This window comes from Hirundo rustica, chromosome 11 (genome assembly GCF_015227805.2).
Source record: "Hirundo rustica isolate bHirRus1 chromosome 11, bHirRus1.pri.v3, whole genome shotgun sequence".
Lineage (NCBI taxonomy): Eukaryota > Metazoa > Chordata > Aves > Passeriformes > Hirundinidae > Hirundo > Hirundo rustica.
The window spans coordinates 13839910-13852878 of NC_053460.1; positions in this window are offsets into that span (position 1 = coordinate 13839910).

The following is a 12969-nucleotide window of genomic DNA, read 5'->3' on the forward strand; positions in this document are numbered from 1 at the left end:
TGGGACACAGTGTAGATTCATCAGATTAATCTTTCATCTTGCTTGTAAGAAGGATGATAAAAAATCTGCTGTGTTAAAATTTGATACTCATTCTTTGATGGTAAGTTCAATTTTGTTATTTGTACAAAGAATGTAATTGAAATGGAGAGGTGCTGCACTTCTAGCTATGTGCTGAACTTGTCATCTCATCGTAGAGATGAATGAGTTTTCTTCCACCAGCTCAACCTTCAGATTTTCTGTGATGCAGCAACAGCTTTATTTATTCCATGGACAGGGTGAAGAATTTTTGTGAAAATTTCCAGATGAAGAGGGTGTAACATTTCTCAGATACTCAAAGGTGTTAGCCACTATGGTGATCATGGCTGATCCATGCTGGTTTTTCTGAGAGGTGACACTATGGTAAATGAGAAATGTTATTACAATTGCTAATGATAGATATTATTGGCATTTTTCTCTTCATCCCCTGTGTAGGTTTTCAAGGGCTCCTTACCGTTAGAATCAAGCTCTGATGCATCTGTTCAGGCTGTGACCACCCCTTTGAGTCTAGCCGTAATGGGAACACTTAATAAGAAGTTATTGGCTAAGAAGGATCTACTCCATAAGAAAAAGCTCCCATTGCCTCCTTATGAAATACATCAACACCTGTGGAAGTTGCCTGTGTGTCTCTTCTGCACCTTTTGGTTGGTTGGGTTTTGTTGGGTTTCTCCCTCCTAGGATTCTCTTCTTTAGTCATTATGCAGAGGTTGAGGCCGCACAGGAACTTTTCCTAGAAGCAGAGATGCACAATGGATGGGATTCTTGGCAATCAGCAGGTCAGTGGTATAAAACCAACCAGAAGGTGTCATCTTAAAATATTTTTCTACATAGTCATCTGTGACATGAAACTAAGAAAAATAAGGGTTGTTTTGTTCCCTTTGGCCATAGTCTTTGCTTTAACTAACTCTCACAATTTGATATGCTGATAGCAGCTTCATTTTCTTATTCAAAATGTCATACAGACTTTGCTCCTAAGCCAGTGTCAGGAGGGATGTTCCCTGAACAGCTTGTGTTTTGATCAGCTGCAGAGGCAGCAGAATAGCACATTCATCACCACATCCTGAGCAGTCTTCACTCCTGTTCCAGACAAGGAAGTTTGCTAACAAGACTAACTAAAACCAGCAGAGCTGCTGCCTGCTTTGAATGAAGCAGCTGCTTTTTCCAGCTGCTGCTTCTGTGGACATAGTGTCTCCATCTGTTTTGGTTGCAACAAAACCTTCGTCTGAAGGATCTGTTTCTATCCCCAGATAACTTTATCAGACCAGGATCCCTCTTAAAAACCAACAAACTATGTGAAAAAGTAATTTGAGCAAGGATTCCTGGTTCTGAGCTGGTATTTGCACTTTTAAATTCTCAGTTATACTTGAAGTTCATGGCTCTGCAGTAACTGTTAAAGATGTTAAGCCTGCAACAAGGGCCATGCTGAGTAGCTGCTTTCGAGTGATGCCTCTACAACTTAGATCAAAGTTACAAAGTGCTTATATAATTGAGTTATTAGATATCTATATAACCTAAATCATGACTTTTTATATATCTATATAACTTGATACCTATATAACCAGAATCATAGCTTTTTATACCTATATAACCTGATATAAATAACTTTCTGTACAATGTAATGGCTAATATATGATTAACTAGTTGCTTAATGCTGAACAGACAGAAAAAGAAGAAAAAACTCACTAGGTGGGTAGCTTTAGAGATAGATAAGTATAGTACTAATGAGAAATTGGCAAGTGCAAAACCAATTAACCACAAAACAAAGAATTTAGGCCGGGTAGGACCAGACCAAGGAACACCATAACTGCGCATGCTCCGAAGACAAAGTTGAAAAGTTCAGATGTGAGGAAGATTTTGGAAGCTTTCATCAAAGACCCCTGAGGACCCCTGAATTGGGGAGATGCAAGCTCAGGGCAAAAGAACTATTTATAACATGAGATTCTACAATATAAGTTAGTTCAGGCACCTATATGATGATGTTGTAGTGACACAGTAACACTCAGCAACCCTTACTGTATAAATATACCACAGCACTTGACAAAGATGGGGGAGTTAAGAGGAGAAATGACCCTCAGTTCCAGTGCTGAAATAAACAAATACCTGCTCTATAGACATCTATGGGTCAGTGGGGATTTATTTCCAGCCTAGCTTTCGGCATCAGGAGGGAGATGCTTTAGAAGAGAGCAGTGGTGGCAGGCTGAGCCTTCTTATTTTAGAGTAAGATATTCTATTCTATTCTATTCTATTCTATTCTATTCTATTCTATTCTATTCTATTCTATTCTATTCTATTCTATTCTACTCTACTCTATTCTATTCTATTTTTTGTTATTTATATCCACGGATGGCCTCAGAAAGCTGAAATGAATAACGTCATGAGTAAAGTATAAGCACACACCATATATCTACAGTATTTAGGCTAACCTGATTTCCCTAGAAGTCAGTCCCTCTTCTAGTCACAGGTAAAATATTTGCTGTATTTTCTTTCTAGTACGTAGGAAAGGGGTTTTGTATCACTTGTGCTTTTTTTGGGTGCAGCTGTAGTCTGCTCCATTACTGATTTCCTGTTGTCTTTTCCTAAACTAAGGTTTCTCCGTGCATGTTTATATGCATGGATACAGACACACCTGAAATGCATTTTCTGTCCTCTCTTAAAATTAATTGCTTTTGCTTGGGTTTCTGCTACTGTTTTGGTGTTTCAGTCCCCACTTTTATGCTTTATCCTCGAGTTTTGTCCTGGCTATACAAGTTTCTGGAGGACTTTTTTGTTCCCATGCAGTACAACAGCTCAATGTAAGTGGCATTGCACTGTGATTCACACCAAAATAACCACCTTCTCTTCTGGCCTTTTATTAAGAGCTATTGGTTTTTGTCATTCCCAAGTATGTATCTATTCTGGCAAGGAGTTGTGACAAGTTGTTTTTACCAGGCTGATTGGACAAGAGATGAATACAGTAACTCCTTTCAATCTTTCCAGTGCAATATCTGGGACATTTCATGTTGATCTGTTATATAATTTGAAAAGCCAGGCTGTGTGTTGGTATTAGCAGAGTTCTATAAAGAACAATGTTTGATAAACTCAAGGAAATAGCTACAGATCAGGATGGATGAGGCATATAGAAAGTAAATGTATGTAAATATGGGATATTCCATCTGGGACTGGGTTTGTTCGATACAGTTAAGAGAAAACCATTTGCTGTTATCTTACTATTACCAGTAGCAAAACTATGAACAAAACCATAGTGTCTCCCAGCCCCTCTCAGCCTTTTCTTCTTAGAGGTGAAAGATCTGGCTCAGTACCAGTGTTAACTCTTGGATAGCAGCACCTTTTTGTGATATGGGGAATTAGAACTGTGCGTTTCTTGGCAGCTTTGGAGAGGAGTCTGTCTGCTGCCTGGCCAAAAGCAGGATTTCTCACTGGGCACATTTGTTAGAAGCATATTGATGATATTCCTGTGAAGGCTTTTCAGGTCATCTGCTGTATTTCAGTGCCTGCTCACTCCTCCAGACTTCAGCAGGAAAACAGGAGCTGGTGTGTCACACAGGAGGCTGTGGTAGGGATGACTGATGTACTGTTGCCATTGACAACAGGGGAACCTCGGCATTTTCGTACTTGGAATGGAGTTAATGAATGGAAGGAATCTGGGATGAAAAAGTCAGTGACAAACGTGTGCCAGGGGTGTGGTTACAAGTGCTGCAGAATGCTTGATATCAAGAGAAGGATGTTAGTAGAAGATGCTTTTTATGAACAAGATTTGGAATACTGGTGTTTTATCTGTCTAGCTGCATATTTAGTGAGTTAAGATGAGATAGGAGGTGGGCATGAGCAAAGCCAGTCATCCTTTATGCACCAGCACTGTCATGAACACACAAAAAGTTGTTTTCAGGCCCTGGGAGTACCACACTGCCAGGCACTTCTCACCCAGCTGGGCACATCCATGCTTCCCTGTGCCACCAGCTCCTGGAACAGCTGCTGAGTACACCACAGCAATACTGCCTGGGAGCTGGGGGAGTTAGCCCACCCTCTACTGCCTGTGCTTTAATGCAGCTTTAATTGGATTTTTATTGCTTTCTTCCACCAAGCTTTTTCCAGCCACAGGTGGGGCCACTGTCCTACTATGGATGGGGCTGAGTTTTCCACCTCAGGAATACTCTTTGCTTTTAAGCTTTTCAAACAGCATAACAGCCATTCTGTTCAGAGAACAAGGATATAAGAGGAGGGGGTCTAAAAGAATGTAGTAAAATAAAAAGCAATAAAATATCATTAAGACTTCTACCTATCTAATATTTATTACTGTTATTTTTCGTAGAGGTTTAACAAGTAATTTTGTCTTACATTGGTATTTAAATGGAGTTGCCTTTGTATTAGCAAGAGAAGAATTTTTGTTTAAAGTACTTAGTGGGGATATTGCCACTCCTGTTGGTGTTTCATTTTTCTGCTGTACCTCCAGAAGTTGTAACTAAAGGTCACAGCGGTGTCAGTCATTGCCCAGCTGATGGAAGTTGTGGTGCTGAATTGGTTTCCTTGCAATGCTGCTCAGGGCTCCCTGAGCACAGCCCCTGCTGGTTCCCTGCAGAGACAGTGGGGAAATGGGTCCCTGGAGAGCTGGGAAATCAGGTCCTCTGTGCAAATGAGATTGTCCAGACCTCACAGCGGGGGTGGATCTGAGCCTTTGTGCGGTCCCTGTGAGCATTTCTGCACCGTGCTGGGGAAGCTGAGAGATGGACTGAGCCTGTGGAGATCCTGCTGGTCATACAGTGGCACTTACAGAATGTTATGTTTGAAAGGGACTTGCAAAATTACCGCCTTTGCATGCTTTAGAAATACTTTAGACTATTTTTCACATGCTGGATTATCTGCTGTGTGTTTTTCCTGTGTTGGGAAGCAAGGACGGAAGCTGGCAAGGGAGAGGGGTCACTAGCAGCAGTGCTGCTTTAAGGACAATCTCTGGCTGGTTTGTGAAGGAGCTCGACCGTGCAGACAGAGCAATGGATTCTCATCAGCACGCAGTGCTTTGCTTTGTTCCCAACAAAAAAGGTTTATCTAAAGAAAGAGCATAAAAACAACATTAAGAACTTGGAATTTATTTAATTTTATTTAATTTCATTTTACTTTTAGCTGGCCAAGATCCATTTTCCACCTCAGTAGAATGTGTTCTACATCACAGACACTATTCCAGAGTGGGGATGTGTACAAAGGAAAGAAATGCAGTGGCTTCAGATAATTTAAGATTTATCATTTTTGTTTTTACATAAATAGGGGTCTGGTTTTGAAGGGTAAGATTTGCAGCTAATTAAAGGGCTACCAGAGAGGAAATTGGTTTGGATAAAACCAAAGGGTTTTTTTCAAAAGAAAAATAATGCTTTATTTTACACTACTTAATAATTATTGTATTTATTTATTTCAGTATAAAGATCATATATATAGGTCAAAATGCATATTTAAATTGTCATATTTGAATTAAAACATTTCACTAAATAACCAAAATATGGTTTTGGGGGGGGGGGGGAGCGCTCCTTTTTTCATACAAGCTAAATGAATAAGAAGTTAATTGCATAGACTGCAGTTCTTTGGAATCACTGGGTCACATATCCTATTGTGTGGTGGTGCGCAGTTTGTTTTCTTTGTTTTATGTAAATTTATACAGTTTTCTGTAATGGTTCGTTCCTTGTACCCCCCTATTTCTGTATTGGTTCAGACTTGTTTACTCCAAAGTGCTCCCACTTCGTTTTCTGTCAAACATCCCTTCCCCCTGTACCCAGGTTGTCAATTCCCTCTCTCTCCCCTTGGGTGCCCTGTCTATCACTCCAAGACCCTTCCCTGGCTTCTGGAAAGCTCCCGGGAGGGTGTCGAGTGATAGGCTGGGGCCCTGGAAATCCCCTCCCAGCGTTTTGTGGTTGGTCCCCTGTTCTGTGGTTTACACCCCCGGTTACACCCCCAAGTTCTGTGATTTGCTGACCGGTTGTAGCCACACCTGTTTCCACCCCTCCTTATAAGCTCCTGCACACCTGCTCTCAGGGCTCTTCTGGGCAGCAGGACAGAGAGTGCAGAGGTGCGTGCTCCCTCTCCCCCAATAAACCAACATTGTATCCTGTCCAGAGGAGTCAGCCTTTTATTCAGTTGCCGCGGTTGCCTTCCCATCTTCGTGCCTGTCGCTGGTGTGGGGGATCCAAGTCCCCACTGGGAGGAGGTGGCTTGCCCAGCCTGCCACCGCGACCATTCCACGTTGCCGCAGTGGGAAACCCGCTGAGCTAGCCTGCGGCTGCGCTGGTCAGCGCACATAGGACACTGCGACACTATTGTTTTATAAACCACAGACCTGAGGATGTACCCCAGTACCTGCTTTACTGAGCAGAAAACTTGTGTTTTTTCTGAAACACTTTTTTTCCCTGAAACATATTTTTAAAATTCCCAAGTATTTTAAGAATTCTGTAAGAACAGGAATTGGCTTTATCTTTTTAGCATGCATGTAGTTACATGTTATGTCATTATTGGAGCATGTAGTAAGATCATGGTGATTATGCACAAATTGCCAAGCAGATTGCAGAAAACTGGGTCAATACCAGAAAAGCAAATCCACAAGTCCAGTGTACTCTGTATTCTTTCTTCTGGCTTCTCCTGCCCAGGCTGAAGTGTCTGTTCTTCTCTGCTCTGACTGGCACTGGAGGGAGCGCACTGAGACAGCTCCAGCTTCCCAAACTGCCATCTGCTCAGGCAATCAGAAACCCACTGACAAGGGTTTGTCAAAAATCACTTCAGGCTAATTCATCTCTCTTCTGACACACTTTAGTAGCTAATTTTTAAGACCTTAATCTGTCATTACAACACATTAGTTGTCAAGATAACAACACAGCTGTCCTCTGGAAAAAAGAACCTTAAGTGCTTGAACTATCACAAAATTATAGGAGAATTGCTTTTAAATGGCCACGTTCAAAATTTTAACTGAGATGAAAAGAAAGTGTAGATCAAAACAACATATCCCATCTCCAACAGCTGCATTCTGTTGCATCATTAGTAAATTTAATTTTGTTTTGTTTACAGTGAATGAAGAGGTGCAATGATCATGCAAAATCACTAGTGCAAGTGATTTTCATTCTCTTCAGTCATGCCTTCTTCCTGACATAATTGTGCCTCACAATCTGTTGCATTCTGCATCTGGTGTTATCATGATTTTATCTTTACATATAATCACTGCATCTTAGCTATTCTTTCAAAGATGTGGTCAGCAGCTCTAGAGGGCCAGGAAGTTGAGGAGTCAGTAATGGCAATGATGCCAGTGAAAATTTTGACAGTAATAAGGCAAAAACCAGCATTCACTCTGTAATACAATGCTAAATTCCTGTTACATGATCTCATGGCATTAGTCATAAAGCTGAAGCCTGTTTACAGTTTCTGGTTTTGCCCAAAGTCTCTCTTTATTCCCATAGTTCATAATTTCAATTTTAACATTTGTTGGAAAAATCTGCCTGCCTCTTGTTTATCTCCAAACAAAGAAAACATTTTGTTGTGGGCTGTGTTCCTATTGTACTCTGCAGTCAGTTGAGGAACACCTTGCATGAGCTTTGTTTTATGCCTTGGGTGCTCCTGACAACTTTGAGGCATCTCAAAAGGAGCTTCCTGGCTCTTTTAAGGCCTTTCCCCAGAAAGATGAGTATCTGGAGGAGGGGCCTTCCTAGTCCCAAGGAAACATGATCAATAGCTCTTCTTTTGCAGCTGAGTCTTAGTCAAGCACTCTGCATGAATTTGAATTTCCATTATTATGCAGAGTCCTACTGTAAATCAGTGTTCCTTCAGGTGAGAGCATGGCTGAAGTACAGATACGTCTCAATATATATAAAATAATGAAAAGGAAAGGAAAAAAAGGAGGAAAAAATACCCCCCCCTCACCTCAGTTCTCAGCTGTATGCAGTTGTACTCAAGCATTCTCACAGAATCACAGAATGGGTAAGGTTGGAAGGGACCACTGGAGGTTATTAATCCAATCCCCCTGCTCAAAGCAGGGTCTCCTAGAATGTTCCTTTGTATTCTATTGCTCTTCAGTGGGTCTTGAAAACAGAACTGCAGCATCCTCTTCAATGAGCCAAAGGGCTAAAATCTGTTTTACCACTTCCTGATATGAGGTCACAAGAGTTGCGTTCCACTGTGGGAAACTGCAAATTCTTTTAAAAGTAGATGGTCAAGAACAAAATTAAGCCAAACAGGGCAAACATTGTATCTGAGAACCATTTATTGGTAACAAAAGAGAAAAATAAAAAGGAGTTATCCTACTAAGGAAGCCTAGAGAAGACAGAGCACGAGGAATAAAAATGGGAGAGAGGGAGAGAGAGAGAGAGAGGAGAGAGGGCAAAGAGGGTTTGTGGAGCCGGGGAGTGCTGTCCATGTTCCGAGGCGAGGCTGTGCTCGCTGCCTGCCTGGGGACTGTGCCCAGGTGGCCGCACACGAGGTGTGGGCACAAGGGCAGGAGGGCTGGGAGCCTGCACAGGGTCACGGCGAGGATCATGGCGCTGGGCAGGCTCAGAGGCGGCCAGGGATGGACACAGGTGGCTCAGGTAGGGCATTGATCAGGGACGCAGGGAGGCAGGACAGATACGAAGGCGAACGAGAGTGAGCGAGGGCAGGAGAGCCAAAAGCCAAGCTGGGGCCAGGGCAAAAGCATAAGACTCAAAAAGCCCCGACTCAAAAGCAAGTGTTGGCAAGCAAGTCTCAAAAAAGCCCCTCGAATCACCAAGCCTCAAAAGCAAAAACACACCCCCAAGCCAAAAGCCCACACTCAAAAAGCAATTTCCAAAAGTCCCCAAACAGTCAAAAGGCAAGGGACAGAACAGCCCCCCAAGGCTTGTGGTGCAGTTACTTTTATGCCCCTATCTCCTCCTCGAGACTGCTTGCTGACAGGAGACCACTGGCCCAGTCCAATGTCTCCTGCAGTCCCTTGGCAGAGACCTTTTGCCATGGATTGCTGAGTGTCTCTGCCACACAGTGGCTCTGGTGTTGCTCTGCTGACTGCTGTCCCATGTGAGACATGAACTGGCTGCCTGGCAGTCTCCCCAGAGACAAGGCTTTGCTCCATCTTATCCTCAGTACCTCTTGGATATGGCATAAGTGCAACCCCTCCCCATGTGCCTCTGACAACCATCGTTGAGGCATAACAAAACTGAACTGGCTCTTCACAACAAGGTTCAGTTTGCAAGGTTGGTCTGCTGAAACCTGCACTTCTGAAAAATAAGTGGTTGGCAGTATCAGGCATGTTTGTGGTTAAGGAAAACACAATGCCCAGCAGAAAAAACAGTAAGAATTTTGTAAGCAGTAAAGTGAATTGCAAGAGATGAATAATCTATAAACATGAAAATTCAAATAACCAATGCTGTTAATATTTTTTTTTAAATATAAAGTGGCTGTTAGAACAATCCTAAAGCCAGCCAGTATTTTCCTGAAGAAGCCAATATTGAGAAAATTTTGAAAATTATTGAGAGCAGGTTTGAAAAATTTAATTCCTTTCCTTGTAAGGATCAATGCATTTATGTTTACAGTGGTTTAAGTTTATACTGCTACAAAAGAAAATCTAAAGACTGAAAACCTGTCAAAGAACACCAGCTATCTAAGCCAATCTGTAATAAGCCAACTAATTGACAGCAATATATAGTTAAGTGACACCATTCATCCCCTGCCATAAAAGTGGTTTGCAAATGCATTACTGAAACATATGCAGTAAAAAATATTATCTGCATTTAATAGTGCAGAAATGGATGCCTAGAAAGACTTCAGTGATTGCCATGGCAACAAAGAAAATGTGTGCCAAAACGAGAAAGGTACACAGGAATGTTTTACTGTCTTATATAGTGGTTTCTTTCTAAATTTTTTTCTTTTGTGCATACTTGTTTCTTTCCCATCGCTGTCACATCTCTGCTGGCCTGGCTCAGCTGCTTATTCCCCGCATTTCATAGACATTTTCTGATTTGCAAGCCTTATATTAGCTAACAATTTTTTTCATTGCATATAATTAAATAATTTAATCTTTTGATTTGATTTAATTTGATTTGTAGTTTAAGGTTGCCTTTTACAGAGGCGTGGTTAAGAGGAGACTATTTTAAGACATCTTAAAGCAAAAGTAGTCTCTGCTCTCAAATGAGATACATGTACATCCACAAAAGAGAATTAGTGCCAACAGTAAATGAGAATGAAGAGATTTTTTTTATTTTGGGTAAGAACACTGGTTAAAACACTCTACTATTTTTTCTTCAGGTTTTTAACTCTGGATCAGATTTTTATTTGGCATGAACAGACATCGCTCCAGTGAGATCAGTGGCACAATGAAGGTCTGATTGAGAGTGACCAAGTGAGTTTGTTATCTTACATATACTCCTGGGTGTTTTTTTTCATAAGCCCACATATGGAAGGCAGGGATATCCTGGCCCAGTTGGCTGCATGCTCTTACCTGTAATAGCTGGAGCCACCAGAGCTGCACCGTGGAAAGCTGAGGCTCCTCTCACCCAGTGGGGTGTGTTACCACCAGGCTTTGTGCCACCACAACCTCACTGATGCCTCTGTGGCACCTGCATTGGAACTACTGTGATCTGACTGCTCCTGATGTCTGGGACACCCAGGTGAGCCAGAAACACATGTGGGGTCTGCTTTACCATTGTGTTTCTTCAGTTAAAATTGCTGAAATACCAAAAGACAATTATTTTTTAGTAGTAAGACACTAGTTCCGCTGTGTATTTCCTTAGGCTTATGGAGCTGCACTTGTATTCATTTCAGTAAAACAATTAATGACCTTCTACGATTTTCAAACTCTATTTGCTGTGTCAAGTTTTGAAGTGGAGGCCTGTTTCAGATTTCAAAAGACAGAGTGCTGCATACGAGCACCTCTACTGCTTTAGTATTTCAGGGGAAACAGCAAGTGAAAAATCTGTTTGGGGCCCAAGATATGGCTGGGGGTTTTAAAAAGAGCTCAGTGATTCATCTCATTCACAGGAGCAACAAGCAGTGAGATTTCATTCAAAAGTGTGAGAGCTGAGAACAGAGTGTGAGGGCAAGCACTTTCTCTTCCTCCTCTCAAATTCAGGAGTGTCAATGTTCCACATAAAACATCGCCAGTCCTCTGGACCTTGTCAGTCTGACACAAGAAAAAAATCAGCTCGGGAAAAAGTGCAAAAAAGAGTAGCGGTATGGTAAGTGGAAAGTGTGCTGCGCAAAAGGAGACTGTGACTTGCCAGATGAGGTTCAGGAAAGCACTAATTCACGCTCAATGTTATAAATGAAATGGACCAAATTCGATAAATCAAAATTTGGAATTTTATTGAGAGACAAAATGACAGTCTCGGACAGCCACAATTAAAAGGACAGCGTCGAGCCCGGGGTCGCCGCTGGGTGAACAATGATAACACACTCTGCCAGTCTGTTATCCCCAAGTTCACATTTGTGGTTTGCAGCAGTCTCTTTTTATACACTGGATCGCGGAGAGAGGCTCGGGATGTCGACGGTCCTCCCTCCGAGGCATCTTCATTAAACATGCAGGTCTCAGTTCTAAGAGTCTGAATGGATCAGCGGAGGAGGACAATGCTCTTAATGGTTGGGTCCAGGTGTGGTGTGGAGATGTTAATTCCAGCCGGAGACCATCTAGATACGGATCTGATACAATCATCGGGTCCTCCGGGCTATTATCCCCGTTTTCCGTTGCCTTTTGTTTCTTTTCAACGATTCCTGGCAGTAACAGTTTTTTGTCCTCCTTTCTGGTAATTCTAATCATGTTTTGTCTCGTGTCCCTCCCCTGTCTTTTCAGGCAAGAGAAATTCTTGCACCTTTACTGAGCTACTTTCTTCTGAGTTAACTCATAGCATATTGGATTAAAACAAAACTTACAGGGATGGTGTTACATTTTATATCTTTTAACACGAATTAACTTTAGGACATATATCACACTCAATAACAAATTGGATTGATAACATTGCATGGAGAAAAATAACTGTTCGAGTTCAAGAAAATAACTGATGGTCTGCACATACATGCAAGCTGAAAAGTGGAAGGTTTCCAACAATAAGAGGACTGTTTCTATTTCCAATATGAGGATAAGGAAACCAAATGCAGAGGAGTTTTTTGACCAAATGGAGCTTAATATGTCCATGACACTTGCAGCAGCAATCACTGTCTCTGGAAATCAACTGCCAAGGCTGTGTTTCTTTGAAGTAACACAGCTCTTTTACAAAAATTGGGGATAATTAACCAAACACTGTGTAAGTCTTATATAATGGAACACAGTCTGCCCTCAGCTATTTTGTAAACAAAACAAATAGGGGTAAATGGGTTCTCCTGATCTCAATGTTGTGCCAGTGTTTCACTGTTGTGATGCAAGTTTTATTTAGTTGTGGTATCTGCTTTACTGTCAAATGATTTGTTCGACGTACCCCTGTTTGTTTCCCTACATGGTTCCTCCCTGGAATTCCCCCCCGACAGTTAACGGTCAGACCCCCACTCCTCCTCCTCTGGGGTCTGCTTGTCATCTCGGGACCTTCGCCTGGAGCTAGAAAGTTCTACCAAGGGCGTCAAGTGGTAGGTCGGATCTAGAGGAGTTCCCTACCCATCTGTGTTTGGTTTATGGAAATGTCGTTCACCCGTGTGACTCCTCCCTATTGATCCGAGATTTACTGAATCCCTGCCTCCTCCCCTTGTCCCACCCCCCCAAAAAAGGTGCTGTCAGGGAGCCTGGGGGGCTCTGAGGTGGTGATGAGGTCTCCCCGGATGCTGTAGTAAAATTCTTGTGACTACTTTACAGAGTCCTTCCTTCACTCCTCTGCTGCTGTCGTAGCATTCTAACAGTGTCTGCCGACGAGGTTCAGGGAACCAAGGACCCACCGGGATGGGCTCAGCTGATGCTGCCTGCTGTCCGTACCTTCAGCTTGCCATGGTGCCCGAGCTAGCCCGGGTGAGTGTGAGACA